Below are 20,730 nucleotides of genomic sequence, written 5' to 3'. Positions count from 1 at the left end.
TGCAGGAGGCAGCCGATCAATGATTCTCTCTCATCATTGATGTTTCTATCTCTCTCTCTCCCTCTCCCTTCCTCTCTGAAATCAATAAAGAAATACATTTTTTTAAAAAAACTTTGTTAGCATCATTTCGCTTTCTTCTAGAATGGGATAATGGCATTTCCACCCAAGTGGAGTTTTTTCCCCCTTTACTTTTCTTTTTTTGTTGTAGTTCTGGTGATTTCTTTTAAGGGGGAGCAGATCTCTAAAAATGGTTTATACTCAGTCCTCTTACCTAGAAGTTTGGATTTCTTTTGAGATTATCTTTTAATCTTATATTACTTTGTGGATGTTAGCTCTATCTTAACTTTCTATTTTGGAATATGTTCAGGGAGCAAATTTAAGCTCTTGAGAGATTTAATTCCAAGTTTCCTTTGTGAAATTATTCATATATTCTCCATGAATATGTGAATGAAATATAAGAATAATCTGAAGTTTTTTGTTTGAACTGCCTTTAAAATCATGAAACTGATGTCAGTTTTCTTCATTATATTGTTTAGGTTTTGAATTGTATGAGTGCTCTTTTTAGGGAGATAGGCTACTTAATAGCTTTATTCCTGACCCTTGGTGCCATTTGGACTGCGACTGAAGAACTGTAGAATAAATTGTCCCTGGTGCAGAAGGTAGAAAATGTCTTGCAAACTTCTGTGGGTTTTCCTCTGTGATGCTAAAATAATCTGATTGAAACAATGAGGGGAGACATGCCATCCAGTTAACTCTACAGGGTTAGGCATAAGTATGTTTACAGTTGTGTGTATGGAAAATAATACAATAATTAGTAAGTAATAATACAAGAATAAACTCTGTGTTTCACGTCCTTGCAACTATAGACCTACTTTTGCCCCACCCTGTAGAGTGTGTTCTTGTGAATCTCTGAGAAGCAGATGCTGAGATGGGGTTTTATTAGGGGAAACGCCTGTGGGAGTGAAAAATAGGGAGCTGAGAGAGACTGGGTAGCCTTCTGACTGTGGTAAAAGTTTGACCTCAAGTGACAGAGAGAGGGAGAAGGGATTGGCTGCAAGTGTTCTCGACAGGCATGCATTTTAAGGAAGGTACAATAAACCTGAAAGAGAATACTTGAATCAAAGTCAACTGTCAGAGGAGTCCCATGTCGCCTAGGAATGGGTCTGCCTTAATCTCTCTGTTGGGATTAGTTTTTGGCTGGGAGCACAGGTAGGGGCCATGTCCTCAGCATAAGCATAGTGATGGCTTTTAGAGATGGGCAGGCTGAACCCCTGGATATCTTTCCAAGGCTTACACTGGAACTCTTCGTATTTGTTCTTGACTGATCTCATCCACTCCTACTATGTAGACTGTAACTTAGTCTCAGCCTGTAGTCCTGATCATACGGAACCTATTTTCCAATTGCCTTCTGTCCATCTCCACTTTGCTGCTCTGCAGACCTCCAAACTCAACTCCCCACAGTGAGCTCTTGATCCTTCATGATCTATCCTTCAGGATCTACGGCCTTCTCTTAGTTCTATCCCTGTCTTAGTTCACTACATCATCTTCCTTCCTCTTCCGAAGTTAAAAAGCTTGGTGCCACCTGTACCTATTTTTCCACCTTCACCTCAAATATCCAACCAGCCACCATGTCCTTTGCTTGGGTCTAAAATTCTATATTCTGGTTCTTCCTCCCATTTCTATTGTGACATCCATAATTTGGTCCAGAGGTTTTTCTTAATGATTAAATATATTTAATTTAATTACTTCAATTAGATTCACTTTTTGTTTAGCTACACTTGTTTCACCTAGCTAATTTTAAAGGAAGATTGACGAGTTTTCCATTTCCCAAATTGCTACATGAATGAATGGAATGGAATGAATGGGGCCAGTCTAAGTCCACTCTCCATTTCTTAATAGTAGTGAGTGCCAGGTGCCTCTCCTCTTCCTAGAATTCTCATTGCTGATCTTTTCTGCAGTTCTTTGCACTTGTAATTATAGAAATGGTCAATATCTGCAATGATGGATATTAGCAGAGTACTGGCAATTTTTCCAACTCTACAATTTTTCATAATACCATCACATGAGTACTATGAATATGTGTGTATGTGTGTGTGTAATATATATACATATATATATATATATATATATATATATATATATATGTATATGTATACATATACATATACATATATGTGTATGTGTGTGTGTGTGTGTGTGTGTATGTGTATCTGTGCTAAAGCCTTACATAATTGATTACTGTATCAATCAGTTATTTGTGTAACAAATAACCATAGAATCTCTGTGGCATACCACAATGATCAATATTTCTAGCTCTCTTGTCTATAGGTTGGCTTGGGGTTGGTTGATCTGGGCTGGCTTATCTGAACTTGATATCAAGCTGTGTGCTAGACTAGGTCTGCTCCAGACTCTGGCTGAGGATTAGGTTCTGGTGTTCCCCACATTTGTTTATTGGAGAGCCAGGCTTAAGAGCCAATGGCCAGTCTAAAGAGGCTCTTCTCCTGGTGATGGCAGAAGTGCTAGGAAGACCAACTGCACAAGTACATTTGAAGTCTTTGCTTATGTCATATCCACTCACATTTTTTTTGGCTAAAGCAAGTTACATAGCCAAGCCCAGTCTCAAAGGGTCTAGTGGGAGGAACTGCAAAGGAAGCAGACACAGGGAGGGGTGAAGTCCTGGGAACAATAATGCAGCGTAACACAATTACCATGATTGCTTTCCATAGAAAGAAAACAAATATAATAAAACCTGATCTCTGCTGTGTGTTTAGCCTTTCATGCTGCATTTTTAATCTTATTCGGAGGGGAGATGTGTTTTCTTGTTAAAATTGGAATCTAAAAGGTCAATATGGATTTCAAGACAAAAGATTTATGTCATTATTACATGATAATCTTTTGATAAGAATAGCCATGAACTTATAAACAGCATTTATAGTTCTTTTGGAAGCATCTTGGGAATTGCCCATTTTCATTCATATATGTAATTCCTGACCCATTCAAAGTATAGCTTGATTTTTTTTTATTTTTTTTTTGCTTTTCAAAATCTAGCCTTATCTATATTAGGGTCTTATATAATGAGCTAAATCTCCAGACATTAACACCTAAGCATTGACTGTGTCAGGAAATAGATTCCCAGAAGGTGAATTTATATCTCTTAAAGTATTGTGTAGTTGACTGCTATAATTAGTAAATAATTGATTCTATTGTGATTCAATAGGTAATTAAAGTATTTCAAATGTTTCAGAGGAGAATTTTGTAAAGCAAATTATTTAGAAATAAAAATGAGGTGTCCAAAGAGGCAAGTAATTGTAATATTTAAAAATAATGTTGCCTGAATAAACATGATAGAAGTTTTCTCTTCTTAGAATTAGGAAGACTTTTGTACAGATAGACAAAAGGCATTTCCATTTGAATTTTATAAAAAGCAAAGATATCACACAGAAAAACAGGTCTTTTACTTCTGGACCAGAAATTTTGACATGTTTTATCCAGTCAGAGGAAACACAAATGAACTTGTGGTTAAATGTGCTAGAATTTTCTATCAAATTGTAAAGTTTGTCAAAACTACAATATGTTACTATCCATATCTTCTTAAGAAACTTGGATATGATAATGTATTCAATTTTCAGTCATTCAAATTTTCTATGTTCATATTATTCATGTTGAAATTTATTCAACATCTATCTGTTTGAACTTGGAAAGCTTTAAGAACTGACAGCTTCCCCGCCCTTTGATACCTTGTCATCCTCAGATTCCCTTAGAAACCTCAACACCTAACCATTTACAATGCTTTAAGGGAAAGTTTTGTTGGGAGAAAGAACATTTGCAAAGTGTGGAAGAGGAGAAAACTATAATTTTACAGAATATTCAAGAAAATGTTGTGATGTGAAAACTAGATAACATGTTCCTAGCATGTCCTGAATTAATAGTGACCATGCAGCTTCACTAATTTTCTTTCTCCAGTATCCTGATGAGAAACAGAGATTTCATGCCAAACATTCAAGTCAGAATTCTTACATAAGTTATTTTTTGAAAAACAAAATTCTAAATGGCAGGTGACACCAACATCAGCGTGTCACTGAAGTATGGTCTGCATCCCCTATTTTGTTCATAGCATACATTCCCAATCCCCTTTTTGTGAAGCTTGGTTAACCATTAAGCAGGTCAGAGTGTATACCACCTGAAATCCTCAGGTAACTACTTTCTTAATTTCCCTTTTTGTACTTACCATTTAAAAATTTAACATTACTTTTGTTTTATCATGTTAAATTGCCCCCTTTTATAAGTTTATTTTCAAAGTAATTGTTCCTAAGTACCAGTACTGTGATTTTGAAATGCCTTAACCATCCAGGACGTGGACAAGTGATGTTTTGTAGTTACATACCTGCATACAGCTCTGGTTTGAAGGCAGCACAGCAAAGTGAAGATTTTAGACAATTATTTTGATAGGCAGTCCTCTGGATCGGCTGGTGGCTGTGTTTATAGGCAAAGCAAGCTGGGTGTTGAGCTGTCTACAGATAACCTGTTAAGTACATAATGCTCCAATTGCTTTCCGTTCTCAGTGCTCAGACTGGTGCAAGTTGGGCATTTAAGTGCAAGCATTAACTCTCGTGGTCACCAGGGAACCATTTAATAAGTAACTAGTGGCCCAGAGATGTTCATGTATTCGTCTAAATGCCCTGGTTTTGTTACAGGTGCAGTTCACTGAAGGTCACACCACAGTTTCAAATGTTTAATGTCCTTTCCCAAGTGAGTGAGCCAGGTCTGGCTGATTCCTTATTTGTTGCCAGCTAGTACATAGTAAACTAATCAAGTTCATAATTATTACACTCTGGCAAGGAAAAACTGATCAACAGATGTAATAGGAGTTCCGAGAGGCAAAATAAATATGAGTTATGATAAAACAAACTCGTTGGATGAGTGTATGTATGCACAAGGATTTTTGAGCTAAATACCTGTGTGGCTATTTTTCAGGAAAATTTTCATTTTGATATATTTTAAACTTACAGAAAATTTGCAAGACTAAAACAAGGAACAGTTACATATTTTTCACACATACTTACTGATTGTTTATAATTTTCCTCATTTTTTCATCAGTATCTCTATCTACCAAGCTGTCAATCCATGTACATTTTATTTTTCCTGAACTATTTTGGAGTAAGCTGTGGACATGATGCCCTTTGACTCTAAACAATTCAGTGTATACATTTCTAAGAACAAGGACATTTTCAGAATAACCGCAGTGTATAATGATCAAAGTTAGGATATTTAAGAATGGTACATGCTATTACCTAATCATGGGTGGTTTTTCTTTTTGATAAATTATATTGTATAGATAGAAGAAAATGAAAGTGAGTGACTTCAATTCCAAAATTCCATCGCAAGAGCTGCACTGGAGAAATTGTTATGCTATGTCACTCTGAAATACAGCTGACTGAACTATTTAATGGTCATGTGTTAGGGTAAATTTCAGTTAATAAAGTTGCTAGATGATCTGAAAGTCAATTAAATGAGGGTCACTTAGTAAACAACTCCTATGCATATTTTGCATACTTCAGTCACTTTGAAGATTTCTCCCCCCACCCCCCTCCCACACTGTCTTACCAATAAAATGATTATTGGCACTTACTCAAGTCCGATTTTCACACTGCATTTCTAAAGCAAGTTTGAATGAAAGATGCAGGGAAGGTTGACTTTGGCTTTAATATTCATCCATAACTGAACCTATTTGGAGCTGAATATTGAGATGAATTTCAATGCTGGTATCCTTGAACTCGATCACCATTATATTGGATTTCTGGTTTTAAGTATAGAATATAGTACAAATATAATTAAGATACAATAAAAAGCTGACAAAATTTATTTAAATCTATAACTCTCTAAGACATTTGCTCATCCACATCTTACCACAGAGAGTCCACCCTGGGAATTTCAAAATTTATGACACATATATAATAGGATGCAATAAGAGGCTGACAGAGGACCTCCAGAATAAAGAGGACTGTTAATTTGACAAACATTTTGTAGGAGATGTTGTGGGAAAATAGGCTTGTTCACGTGTTGCTGGTGGGAGTGTAAATCATTACAACATTCATAGAAAACAACTTGGCGATATCCATCAAAATTGCAAATATGCCATTTGTCCTCAAAGCCCAGCTTTATAATTTTTCTTACAGATTCACTTATGCACACAATGCAAAATAACTTATATGCACTGTTTGTTAACAGAAAAAGATTGAAATCCAAATAGAATGTTTAAAAATGGGAACTGGTCAAATGCATCCTGCTAGATCCAGCCATGGAATATTATGTAGCTGTGAAAGAAAAATAAAAAGAAGAATGAAGACATGCTCTGTGTACTGACTTGGAAATGGATCCTAAAGGAAAGACAAATATAATCTCATTTGCATGTAGTTGCATAAATAAACTAGAAGGAGATATAAAAAAAATGAATAAGAGTGTTGTGTGGTGGGTGGAAACGCAGATGGAATCAGGGGTGGATGTGAAAGTCTCCACTGTGTACATTTTTTTATACTTTAAAATTTTTGAACTATGTTTATATACTAGTTAATGAAAAAAATTAAAAGCACTGCTGCATTCTTATTGGAATGTCAAAGACTGTTAATTTTCCACCCCAATACCTATTCTCCTAATTGTTTTGATTTTTTTAAACCAGAACATTGTCCTCTAGGCTTAAAATAATATTTTCCTAGCTTCTCTTGCAGGTAGGTGTGGTTCTGAGGCGAATGACATATGATGAGAAGTATTGTGTGAGACATCTGTGTACTTTTACATGGATCTATTCATCCATGAAGGCCTTGCCTTCTTCTTAAATATGGATTTGATGTTGAGGGCCTCAGCAGACATCTTGGACAATGAAATGAAATGACCTTGATATTGGAAACTGTGAGCTAAGGTAACAGAGCAGAAAGATAGAAACATGAGTCTCTGATGGCACTATGAAGCCAACATACAGGCTGCTTTCTGGTTTCTCTTTATGTAGAAAACATACAAACCAAAATCCCAGCTCTTCTTTTGTGTGCACCACTCTTATTTTGATTTTTATGTTAAGTGATTAGACTTTGGAATTTAATCCAGTATTTATACCCAATATAGAAGAACTATGTTTTGTTTAAGATATTTTCTTTTGTGATTTTTGCTAGGGCATTCTAAACCTCTAATCATATTTAAAATCTAGTCCCTCTTTGGGTTGATATAATGTAGCTTGTGATAAGTGTTTCTGGAGAATCATGAGATATGACTACCAACTGTCTGTGTGTTTTGCAGTCCAAAGTGCTGATGTTGAAAAAAATTCCCATAAGTGCACCATGTCATTTTTCTTAATGTAGACATACAGCTCAATTTTTAATATTTAATATGCAGCTAAAATAACCATACTTGCTATGTCAAAATGAATATTCAGATTCTCAATCATGGGCTTAAGGATGTAAAAATATATTAAATTTAGGAAAGGTACATGGCTGTGTTGTTGCCATAGTTATAATGCAGGCAAAAAAGTATGATGAGTAATAAAGAAATGGACATGAAGACATGGATGAAATTTATATTTTAGACTCATAGGATATTTGCTGAAGAGGTAGTGGGAAGGGCTGATGTGTTTTCAGCCGAGACTCTGTTAATGTGACTATAATAAACTATATATACTAAGTAAACATTAACCTTTTAAAAAATATTTGAGAGCAAAGATATATTTCATTGCTAGAAGACTCACATTTTTTCATATTAGAAGGGGAAGGGAATGTTTTCAGTAGTCACACAGTATCATCAGTCTAAACCAACTTTTGTTCTCTGAAAAGTGATGTTATAACCCCACTAAAGAGCAACTTTAATAGACTGAAGAAACAAACAAATTTAACTGGTCTTTCATAATATCTAATTTCTTTTAGACTGGGATGACTTCTTCTGAGCACCTTCTACTGATTCTTATTTGCATAACTTATTTAACAGCCTTTTCTCTGCCTTAAGTAGAAAAAAATATTGTAAAACACATTTCACATAATTATTCTACATTATGGAGACAGGCTTTCCCATATGGTATTAAGTGAAAATCTTTTATAAAAGTAAAGAAAAAAACTATGCAAAAAGTTTTGAAGCAAGATATAGCAATAATTTGTCTTTGTATTATTTAAAATAAGGCTTTTTCTCCTTGTCATAGAACAACTAGAGGCCCGGTGCACAAATTCATGCACAGGTGGGGTCCCTCGACCTGGCTGGTGATTGGGGCTGATTGGGGCATCTCATCCAGTCCTAATTGGGGCTGATTGGGACTGGCCAGCGGGAGGGTCCACAGGAGGTTGGCCAGCCCTGGGAGGTTGACTGTGGGAGTGCACTGACCACCTGCGTTGAGTGTCGGCACCCTGGTGGTCAGTGTGCGTCAAAGCAACTGGTTGACCAGTCCTCCTGGTTATTCCATCTTAAAGGTCACTTAGGCTTTTATATATAGAGAGAGATAATTTACAGAGAGAGGTGATGTGACCTTTACACTAAATTTATCCTTTATTCATTCATATCTGTATTAATTATTCTGAAGTTACTTTTGATCACCTATTTTGTGTCAGAATCTTAGAGCTGGAGATAATACAGTCATTTTCTGATTCCATAGAGCTTTGTAAAGAATTATGATGAATGAATTCCTCAGTAAATGCTGGTGATAGGTGCCATGGAGGGAGAGTAGGCCATTCTGCAAGAGTGCATGACAAAGGAACCTGATTCAAGCTGTGGGCTCAGAGAGCCCTGGGCAAGTGGAAGCTGAGGTCTAGATAAAGTGTGGGTGCAGGTGGCGTCTACCAAATGTTCTAGGTGGAGGACTCCTATACTCTTTGAGATGTAGGGGAGCTTTACCTCTGCCACCTGTAGAGCTTTACAATGTGAGGCCAATGTAGGTGGAGCTTAGAGAGTAAGAGGAAGAAACAGGTGAGAAAAAGGGAGAGAGGTAGATGGGGCAAGACAACTTAAGACCTTAAGGATTTCCTCTTTTGTCCTGTAGTTGTATATGTTTCTTAGCTTTTCATTCTGAAATAATTTTAGATTTTGTAAAAGTTGCAAAATAGTACAATTTCCCTTAATATTAGTATCTTACTTCACCATAGTATAATTCATTGACTATGAATACACAGCAATATTATGATTTTTCAAGGCTGAACAATATCCATTTCTGTGGATGATTTATATTGGCTTTAATTGCTCTCATATTGATGGAAATGTTACCGTTGTCAACAGTGTTGCAATGGACATCCTTGTATGTTGATTTTGCCCAGATGTTTTCCTTTGGATAAAAGTCTAGAGTTGGAATTATTAATTCAAGTATATAAACATTTGAGTCTTTGGCTGCATTCAGTTAATTTATTTCCAGAATAAGACTTTCAGTTTTAACTCTCACCATGAATGTATAAAAGTCTTCATTTCCATAAAAGTTTACTGAAATAAGAAATTTTCAACAATATGAAAATAACTCGCTGTTGACTCAGTTTTATTTCTTTGGTTATTTTGAAGTTGGAACCTTCAAAATATGTTATTCCTTTTTTATTTCATCATTTTTGGTAATGTGTTATAGTTTAATTTTCACTTAGGATGCATCTCTTATTCTTATTTTTAGTATATTAAGCATATTAATGATTTATCAGTTATAGTGCAGATAATTCTTCTGGTTTATAATTTATCTTTTACTTTATTAATTACTTTAATATTATTTATGAAATAATTGAAAACATAACATAGTGGGCATATTTGTACCTGTATGTAATATTTATTTATTTTATTTTTAAAATTTTATTGTCTAAAGTTGTATGTCCTATTTAATACATATTAATGAAACAAATACTTATGATTCCTGTGATAGGTTCTGCTTTAAGAACTTACAAATATTAGCTTATTTGATTATTATGAAAATTATTTAAAGTAGGTCCTGTTATTATCTCCATTCTACAAATGGGGATACTCAGGCACATAGAGGTTACCAATGCATTTTATTATTTATTACAAAAATATCTATTCTGAATATTAATTCTTTGTCAAATCATTTGTATTGCAAATACCTTTTCCCATTTGGAAGTCCTTCTTTTAATTTTGTTAGTGCTATCCTTTGACATATTGAAGTATGTCATAACCATTATATGACCATAATAATTAGATCACTTTTATCAGTCTTGTTTTTGGTGGGCTATGCTTTTTTGTAATATGCTTAAGAAATGCAATCCAACTTATATTTTACAGTTAGGCTTCAGTACTTCCTTCCAAACTGTCAAATTTTTATTTTTAACATTTAGAGCCTTAATACACATGAAATTAACTTTTCTGTTTGGTAGGAAGTAGGAACTTAATTATTATATATGTTATTACAGAAAGCTTATAGTCTCAACAATACATATTAATATAATTTTTAATAAAGGCCGTGGACCTCATATTTTATTTATCTTTAAGTTCTTTTAAAGTTTAACTGTTACAGAGAATGATATAATTTTATTTACAATCCTTTCAAATTGGATAATCTAGTGTTATAGGAATGACATTAAATCTTAGAATATTGATCTAGTAACAATTAATCTTGATCAACTATCTTTTGCATTCAAGTTGTTTTTCTGAAGATTCTCTTGGATTTTCTAATGTAGGAAAGTAGTAAGCATATAATCTACACGTAGCCGCATTCTTTTCTTTCCAAACCTTTTTACCATTTAATTTTTTCCTGTCATCTTGTCCTCTAGGCCCTCTGGCACAATACTGAATAAAGGCTGTCTGGATCTGTGTATTTTCTCTGATCTTGGAAGGAAAGCTTCTTATGTTTTACTATTGGGCATAATGTCTGCTTTAGATTTTTAAAAGATGCTCCTTAACTAGTTAAGGAAGTTCCTTTCTATACCTGACTTGCTAAGGGCTTTAGAACTGAAATGTGGGGTTCAGAATGCAGACTTCTCTTTTGTGGGTTCTAGTCCGACCAAGTTGAAGAATAAATTCGTGCACTAACATATTTATTTAATAAAAATGTGGAAGTTTATTGGAAGCATATACAAACTCCATGTGGGCAGGGTTGTCCCCAAAGGGGATCCTCTGGGGAGGGGCTCCCAAAGGGAAAAGCCTGCTCTCTCTGTCTCTAATGGAAGAAATAAAAAATCCAAAATCTGAATCTTCTGAGTTTCTTTGTCTCTGGGTTTATAAAGGCTGTAGCTCTTTGTCTGAACATGACCTTTCCTAATTGGACCCTTTCCTTAATTTGGGACCCCTGTGCTTTCCTCATTGGTCACTTTGCTACATAGAATTAGTTTTAAACCTCAAAGCCCATGGGGTGTCTCCTCTTTCTCTCCCTCTTATCTTGATGGTTGTAGTTACTTTTGATCTCCCTTATGGCTCTCTCTCAGTTGTCCTGGCCAGAAATGTTTTATTATCCCTATGGCTCTCCCAGCTGCTCAGGTCAGGACTGCTTTAATTGCTCAGGCCAGAGATACTTCTGTCCTTGGTTTATGACTGTTTTAATTGCTCAGGCCAGAAATGCCTTCATCATTCCTGGAACCCTCCTTCCTGTCTAATTAAGCTAGCTGGCTAACCCTTATCAGAACAATCATAAATAGGTGTTAAATTTTGTCAAATGACTTCTCTGCATTTATTGAAATGAGCTTTTCTTTTCATGTGTTAGGATAACTCCTATTTGCTACTTGCTAATATTTATTTTAATAGCTTTTCTATTCACAAGTGAGACAGAATTGCAAGTATTCTTTCTTGTATTTTTCTTGTTAAATCTCAAGATATAGCTTCATAAAATAATTTGGAAAAATTTTCTTATTTGTTTCTTTATTAACTAATAACTAATCATTTAATTTCTTAAAATGTTTCCTAATCCTCTCAGTGATTTTTCTGGTCTTACCAGTCTGGTGTGTTATACTTGTTAGGAAAAGACTCCCCTGACAACATTATAAAAATAGTCGCCTCTCTTTTCCTTTTATATCAGATATTGTATTTTATTCTGTTAGCCTTTAAGTCTTAAATAGATAACTTAGTGTTTTCTCTGCCGCATACATGACCAAGATGGGGATATGCAATTCTTATTTTAAAACCAGAGGGGAAAAAATCTAAAGCCGTTTTTAGCAGAATCCTCCAATATATTCTTCATGGTACCAGCTGGGGTGCCTCAGAGAATTGCTATAGGTTCAGGCTTATCATAAATCCAAGTCTCTACCTAATTCAACAATATGATTCTGTACTTAATGCTGAAGTAAGCCTTTGTCTCAAAATATAACTGGAGATGAAGATTTACTTTGGGAATCTTTCCAACTCATATAGACTATTACTCAGCCAGAGTGAAAGATTTATTTTAGCAAACCTTTGGAATTCCCAAGCATACAGAGCAAGATGAATAGCTTGGGGGAAAATGTGAGATTTTGCACCTCTGGAGCAAAATTTTCTTTTTCAGAATTGCAATCAATAATGCTATCAATGATGTGATTTTATATTAATCTTGAATAAACTTATAGGAAATTATAACCTTTTTTAAATAAGCAGAGGCATGAAGAATACAGTTTACCTACAGCATGAATGAAGACATAGAGTTTTTGCCTCTGTTGGGGTTTGTAGGTTCTTAATTTTTGCCTACATTCAATAAATCTGTTAGAATGAAAGTTTCCAACATGGTTATTAGTAATATTAATTTTATTCCTGAGCCAGTATATTCAGGAAGGCAGTATTTTGTATTTTGTTCTTTTCTTTTTGGCATTGGCTTTTCTCCTCTTTTTAATGTCAATGTTATATTTTTTGGAACTTCAGCTATTGTATGTATTGTGTATGCATGCATGTGCTAACACTTACTCCATAGATATCTGTCTGTCTGTGGATATTTGGGACAGATACACAGACATTCAAATGCAGAAGACATTCAAATGTTTGTTGGATTAGATAATTCTGATATCAGGCAAAGGAGATTGCTTGTTTGTTTAATGTAGTGATATAACTTGAAATTACATTGTTTGCTAGGCAATGAATTGTGTTCTGGAAAAACACTTAGACAGAGGGAGAGTATCTATGAGTGTACCTACAACAGTCACATCACATAATACAATGATTGATATTCTAGTATCATGAATAATGTGTAAGGAAGAATAGGGAAAGAATCTGTTCATTATAGGGTTCAGGGTGGATGTGGGAACAGGGATGAGGAAGGATACATAGAGAAGTAGGATTTGGTCTAGGCCTTGAAGGAAGGTATTTCAGGTAGAAGGGGCCCATGCTCTGAATCATAGGTATACTTTGCCTCTTTGGGGAATCCTATATAATAAAAGCCTAATATGCTAAGTGTCTGGTTGACAGGTTGGCCGTTCAACCAATATGCTAATGATATGCTAAGACCACTCAGCCACTCGCTATGATGTGCACTGACCACCAGGGTGCAGACATACAACTGGTTGACCAGTCATTATAACGTGCACTGACCACCAGGGGGCAGATGCTCCGATTGCTAGGTTAGCTTGCTGCTGGGGTCCGGCCCATCGGGACTGACCAAGACGGGCCAGACACACCCTGGAGCCCTGACATGCCCTGGAGCCCTCCCCTGGTCCCTCCCCATCTGGCCAACCTCCTTCGTCCCTCCCTGGCCCCAATAGTGCACTGGTGGGGTCCCTCCACCTGGCCTGTGCCCTTTTGCAATCCGGGACCTCTTGGGGGATGTTGGTGAGCCAGTTTCTGCCCGATCCCACAGGCCAGGTTGAGGGATCCCCACTGGTACATGAATTTGTCCACTGGGCCTCTAGTGATAAATAATGTGGTGAGCAGTGAATGGTGATTATGGAACAGAAAAAGTTGGGTTGGATGGGCTTATCTCTCTATCTATCATCTATTTTTTTATAGAGTAATCTGGCAGTTGTATGGAGGATCATTTGCAAAATGAAGAAGGTAAAGATCACTACAGAGTTGAGAATGCAATTCAGAGGCTGAATATTGGTAATAGGGAAAGGAATGGGGAGAGAGATGGAATTAATGACAAATTTAATATGGGTAATAAAGATGAGAAAAGCAAAATTGATGTAGAGGTTTCTAGTTTGAGTAACTAGACAGAAGGTGGTACCATAAATGGAATGGGGATTTAAGAAGAAGAAATTTTTTTTTATTTTATTCGCAATTATTTCCAATGTGATGATAAAGATAAAAAAACAGTGAAATTGATTTTGAACCTACTGAGTTCAGAAGCCTGCCTAACTATTTAGATGGAGATGTCAGTATACAGTAGGGACAATAAGTTTGGAGCTTGGGAGAGGGAGAAGTACGTACTACCAGGACATGTGTGGTGGCTGTAGACAAGGGAAAGATGAGCGTGTACAGAGAAATACACAGAAAAACCAGGTTCAGCAATAGAAACTTTTAAGGAGTACGATGGGAAGGGCTTGCCTCTGGCTGAAGAAAAGTCCATTCAAGGTGGGAGAAAAGTTGGAGAATATTTTCATGAAAGCTGAAGGACAAGTGTTTCTAAAGGGAAGAGCCAACAAGAATATGGATGGGAATTTGTAAAGAAATTTCCTAACTTCTTTCTTCAGTTGGTACAAACCTGAAGTAAATTCCACACAGTCTTCTGGAATTTGCATGCAGAATTCAGTCCATTTCCCACAGGGAGTAACTTGTTAATTAGAGCACCCTTCATTGCCTCTACTGTCTTCCCTGTTTACCTTCCCAACTCCCCTCTGAACACTTCCTGAGGTCTCTTTGGGGTAACCAACTTGCAAGCAAATCATTGAATCAGGGTATATTTCTGGGGGGAAACAAATGAAAAACAAACAAAATGGAAATTAGCTTTTTTTCTTTCTGAAAATGAAAGCTTGGAATAGGTTAAAAGGAAGATAAACTGTGCAGAGAGAGAACTTGGATGTGGTGAGGTGAGAAACAATTAATAATCAGAAGAGTCCTAGCTTGTTTGGCTCAGTGGATAGAGCATTGACCTGCGGACTGAAGGGTCCTGGGTTCGATTCCGGTCAAGGGCACATGCCTGGGATTGCGGGCTGGATCCCCTGTGGGATGTGTGCACGAGACAGCCGGTCAATGATTCACTCTCATCATTGATGTTTCTCTCTCTCTCTCCCTCTCCCTCTCCCTTCCTCTCTGAAATCAATGAAGATATATATAAAAAAATAAAAATAGAAGAACAAGAAGAAGATCAGGGGCTCTTTATCCCCTGAACCACAAAGGAAGAGATTGGAATGAATACTTTTGGATATGTGATCATTCTTCATCATTCATCCCATCATTTTTACAGAAGGAGACAGTTGTTTGTTGAACACATCACTGGGATAGTGCATTCATCCTAAGTCTGTTGTCATTTTTCATTCAACAAATATTTATAAAGCACATACTATCACACTTCTGGTTTTCTGTTTTAACAAAAGGTCTCCTTCCATATTTTTTTCTCTGTTACTTATTTGACAACACTGGTTGCTTGTACTTTTCTGACACTGAATTCAGTTAACCCTACTCTGCTTTTGCCATTTATGATAATAAATTATTATCTTAGACATATGTTTTGAATTTAAATTGAATATCTACTTTGAAGTTGTGTTAAATTCTCTGTAGTAAAATCCATTGATAAAATCAATCGGGAAAGACAAAGTAAAAAAAATCAAATTATTTAAAATAGTTGATTTAACCCTAGCTGGTTTGGCTCAGTGGACAGAGCATTGGCCCACAGACTGAAGGGTTCCATTCCCGTCAAGGGCACGTGCGTTGGTTGCAGACTTGATCCCTGGCCCTGGTCTGGGCTCATGTGGGAGACAACCCATCAATGTGTCTCTCTCACATCAATGTTTCTCTTTCTCTGTCTCTCCCCCGCTCCCTTCCACTGTCTCTCTCAAAATCAATGGAAAAAAATATCCTCGGGTGAGGATTAACAGCAACAACAAAAAAAGTTGATTTAATAATATTGCTGTGAAATATAGGAGGACTAAGAGATGGTAATAAATGTTCTAAAACTTGCAGAAATAGAGCAAAATAAATCAGTAATTGGACCTAGAGGCTTCATAATGTCAGGTTGTGTTTGGGGTTTTGTTTACTTTTCCAAAACTACTTCATGTGTGGTATATTAACAAGGCTTTTGATTACATAAATGTAATATGTGCATGCTAACAAACTTAGAAGCCAGAAGAGAACCAGATAAGAGAGTAAGACAAGAAAACATGTGACTAGTTCATGTTGGATACAATGGGAACAATAGATACTAAAGAAACAGGAAACTCTTCAGGATAACCAACCTGGTTTAGTCAACAAATAAATTGCAAGAAAAAATTAAGACACAAGGGAAAACTATGGTTTGAAATACTTACCAGTTATTTTAACCAACTGTAATGCATAGACTTTATTTAGATTGTGGTTTAAAAAAAAGAATTTGGCCCTGGTCAGGTAGCTCAGTTGGTCAGAGTGTCTTCCCCAGGCACCAAGGTTGAGGGCTTGATCCCAGTCAGGGCATATACAAGGATCAACCAATGAATGGATAAAATAAGTGGAACAACAAATGGATGTTTTTCTCTCTTTCTTTCTCCCCCTTCCTCTCTCCATAAATCAATAAGTAAATTTTTAAAAAGTTTTGACATTTATAAGACAATGTGAACACTGAGTTTTTTTGTTTTTGTTTTTTAATATATTTTATTGATTTCAGAGAGGAAGGGAGAGGGAGAGAGAGATAGAAACATCAGTGATGAGAGAGAATCATTTATTGGCTGCCTCCTGCATGCCCCCCACTGGGGATCGAGCCCGCAACCCAGGCATGTGCCCTTGGCCGGAATCTAACCTGGGACCCTTCAGTCCGCAGGCCAATGCTCTATCCATTGAGCCAAACCTGCCAGGGCGAACACTGAGTTTTTGATGATATTTAGAAATTAATGTATTTTTGTTATGTTAAAATAATACACACCTTTAAATATGCATTCTGAATTATTTACAGGCGCATTGATAAGATACCTGGGATTTAATTAAAATAGAATAGAGGAGTGGGGGAAAAGGATGAGCTGTGGATGGGGTAAATGGGTTTGATGGACGAATGAAATTTGAGGGTGGTTGTTCCTGGGTGTTTATTATACTGTCTTGTTTACTATTTGTATGTTGAACAGTATCCATGGTAATAAATGAAAATTAAATTAATGATATATAGATAGGTCACCTGCAATATATGAACAGAACAAGTTTTACGTTTATATTAAAATAACATCATGGTTTCTTAAATTCTTCTACTTGATAGAAATAGGTTAAGCAAGTTCAAGAATCAATTAAAATCCTCCTACATCAAGTTTCTTTGCAAATCAAGCTTTAACCTTTGCTCACAGAAGAGAATATGAAAAGAACACATTTGTGAATGTTCTTTCCCTTACCCATGATTTGTATAGATATTAGCATGGGACTTTATTTTTTTTTCTACCTAGCTCCTATTATCCTATTAAAACATCTTAATTATTAATATATTTATTGCCAATATTTTGAATAAAATCTCTAAGACTTAATCTGCCCTCCAATAAATTTGCTTAGTTTAGCACTGCAGAATTCAATAAAATGAGGTAGGAATGATAGGTAATTTGATAATGATGTATGATGGTATTGTTATAGTTACTATGTTTTTAAAGGAAATGTCCTCAGTCTGACTTGGAAATCTACAGTCTCTTGTATAATATAGTGATTGGTAAAATTAATAAAATTCAGTTTTGGAGTTTTATCTAGATTTTACTTCTGCTTAAAATATAAAATACAAAATAAATAATACCTTGTACTGTGTTTAACTAACACACAGAGTTTTTAATTAGTTTTATTCCCAAGACTGGTAAGCATAAGGAATTATCAAAATTGCCATGCTGAATGTATACCAAGAAATTATTTCAAAAGAAGAAAAAACGTAAATCTGCACAAAAATAGTCACTATATTATTATCAGGACTAAAACAAAATTAGGCATTATTTGAATGATAAAATGTTGCAAAAAGTAAAAGCAAAATGAATTATTTAACTACCATGAGAAATAAATTTAAAAAATGAGGCAATATGGAAACATTTAGGTATAAAATTAGGGAAAAATAAAAGCAGAAAAAAATTTATGCTTTCACTCTGATAATCTGTATGTAACATATGTTAGTTTATAAATAAAGACTAGAAGAGGATATTAAAAAATGAAGCCAGCAGTTGCATTATAATGGTGGTGTTAAGAATGATTTATTTTTTCTTTAAAATTTCCTTTAGTTGTTATAATGGTATTTATAAAACATTTAAAAAGTGCAGAAATTATCCATGAAAAGCTCTATTTTGAAAACACAATCCTAAAGGGAAGAAAGGAAGATTATTTTAAGTTAAGCCTAAGAAATATAATGAAGAAGTTGCAATGAAATGCCATATATTTTAAAGTCTAGTTTGTATAATAAGAGACGGTGCATGGCATCTCATGGTTCTGTCCTTAGAAAGGGGAATTGGCACCATAGGTCCTGCACTCTTAGTGAGTCATTGCGTCACTGAGAAGATGTTTTATCTATTTCACTCATCGGTGGCCCAGTGTCCAGCACAGTGCCTGGCTCTGGGTGTATGAAGCCCAAAGTGATGCTGTCAAGGGCTTTTATCCCATACTAGAGGCCCGGTGCACGAAATTTGTGCACGGGGGTGTGTCCCTCAGCCCAGCTTGCACCCTCTCCAATCTGGGACCCCTTGAGGGATGTCCAACTGCCCATTTAGGCCCGATCCCACCGGACATCCCTCTGACAATCCAGGACTGCTGGCTCCCAACTGCTCGCCTGCCTGCCTTCCTGATTGCCCCTAACTGCTTCTGCCTGCCAGCCTGATCACCCCCTAACCACTCCCATGCCAGCCTGATTGATGTCTAACTGCTCCCCTGCCAGCCTGTTTGCCCTCAACTTCCCTCCTTTGCCAGCCTGGTCACCCCTAACTGCCCTCCTCTGCAGGGTTGATCGCCTCCAACTGCCCTCCCTTGCAGGCCTGGTCCCTCTCAACTGCCTTCCCTTTCAGGCCTGGTCCCTCCCAACTGCCCTCTCCTGCTGGCCATCTTGTGGTGGCCATCTTGTGTCCACATGGGGGTAGGATCTTTGACCACATAGGGGCAGCTATCTTGATCTTGTGTGTTGGATTGATGGTCAATCTGCATATTACTCTTATTAGATAGGAGGATAGAGGCCTGGTGCATGGGTGGGGGCCAGCTGGTTTGCCCTGAAGGGTATCCTGGATCAGGGTGGGGTTCCCTTAGGGTGTGGAGAGGCCTGAGCGAGGGGGCTGTGGTGGTTTGCAGGCCAGCCACGCCCCTGGTGACCCAAGCAGAGGCCCTGGTATCTGGAATTTATTTACCTTCTACAATTGAAACTTTGTAGCCTAGAGCGGAGCCAAGCCTCCTGCTCGATCCGTGGCTGCCGCCATTTCTGTTTAGATTTACCTTTTATAATTGAAACTTTGTATCCTTGAGTGGAGGCCTGGGCCCGCCAGAGTGTGTGGAAAGCTTGGCTTCCTCTGTTGCCGGGGAAACCCAAGCCTCCCTTCTGGTAGCCATCTTGGTTGAGGTTAATTTGCATACTCACCCTGATTGGCTGGTGAGCGTGGCTTGGCCAGTGGGCATGGCTTGTGTAGCAGAGTGATGGTTAATTTGCATATTACTCTTTTTTTTTTTTTTAAAGAGAGGATTCAGTGCTTTCCAGGAGCAGTACTTTCTTTGACAGTGTCACATTTTGACAGTTTCTCTTTAATTCGGAATTCCTTTTTTAAAAAATAATTGCCTTTCTTCTCCACCTGTATGACAACTTTGAAATTGTAGATAAATATTTTCAAGTGCTAACATTGAGTCCCACTCTTCCTACATTTTTCAAAAAAAATTATTTATTATCTACTAGAGGCCCAGTGCATGAAATTCGTGCACTTGAGTGGGGGGTTCCCTCAACCTGGCCTGCACCCTCTCGCAGTCCAGGAGCCCTCGGGGGATGTCTGACTGACGACTTAGGCCCATTTCCCAAGGGGAGTGGGCCTAAGCCGGCTGTCGGACACCCTTAGTGCTGCCGTGGAGGTGGGAGACACTCCTGCCACTGCCACTGCACTCGCTAGCCGTGAGCCTGGCTTCTGACTGAGCGGTGCTACCCCTGTGGGAGTGCACTGACCACCAGGGGGCAGCTCTTTTGTTGAGTGCCTGCCCCGTGGTGATAAGTGCGTGTCATAGTGACCAGTTGTTCCACCATTCAGTTAATTTGCATATTAGCCTTTTATTATATAGGATTGGTTTCACGTGTATTTTGTATTTTATATTTTAAGCAGAAGTAAAATCTAGATAAAACTCCAAAACATAGTGTTGCCCTCAATATTTCTTTACCCTAATCGGTTCCATACATAGTTGTCACAATATTATTGACTATATTTCCAATGTTTTACTTACCGTATTTTCCGGCGTATAAGACGACTGGGCGAATAAGATTTTCCTGGGTTAAAAAGTCGTCTTATACACCGGAAAATACGGTAAATATCTATACAGCTTTGAGCACAAGTCACTTCACCTCTAAGATGGAAATACTGTATTTTCCAGCGTATAAGACGACTTTTTAACCCAGGAAAATCTTATACGCCCAGTCATCTTATACACCGGAAAGTATGGTACTTCCCCATGACTATTTTGTAAGGACTAATTTGTATTTTTAGTCCCTTCACCTCTTTCACCCAGTGCCCCAATGCTCCAACTTCCCCCACCCGCTCTGGCAATCACCAGATCTCTCTCTCTGTATCTATGAGTCTG

At 37.0% G+C, this 20,730-nt stretch overlaps 1 protein-coding gene across 1 annotated transcript in view; it reads left to right on the top strand.

The window, feature by feature from the left end:
- Nucleotides 1-20,730, top strand: part of PLCB1 (phospholipase C beta 1) — a 616,845-nt gene that overhangs the window by 43,454 nt on the left and 552,661 nt on the right. The window lies entirely within an intron of this gene.

This window comes from Eptesicus fuscus, chromosome 12 (assembly GCF_027574615.1).
Source record: "Eptesicus fuscus isolate TK198812 chromosome 12, DD_ASM_mEF_20220401, whole genome shotgun sequence".
NCBI lineage: Eukaryota > Metazoa > Chordata > Mammalia > Chiroptera > Vespertilionidae > Eptesicus > Eptesicus fuscus.
This window is presented reverse-complemented; position numbering and strand designations above follow the sequence as displayed.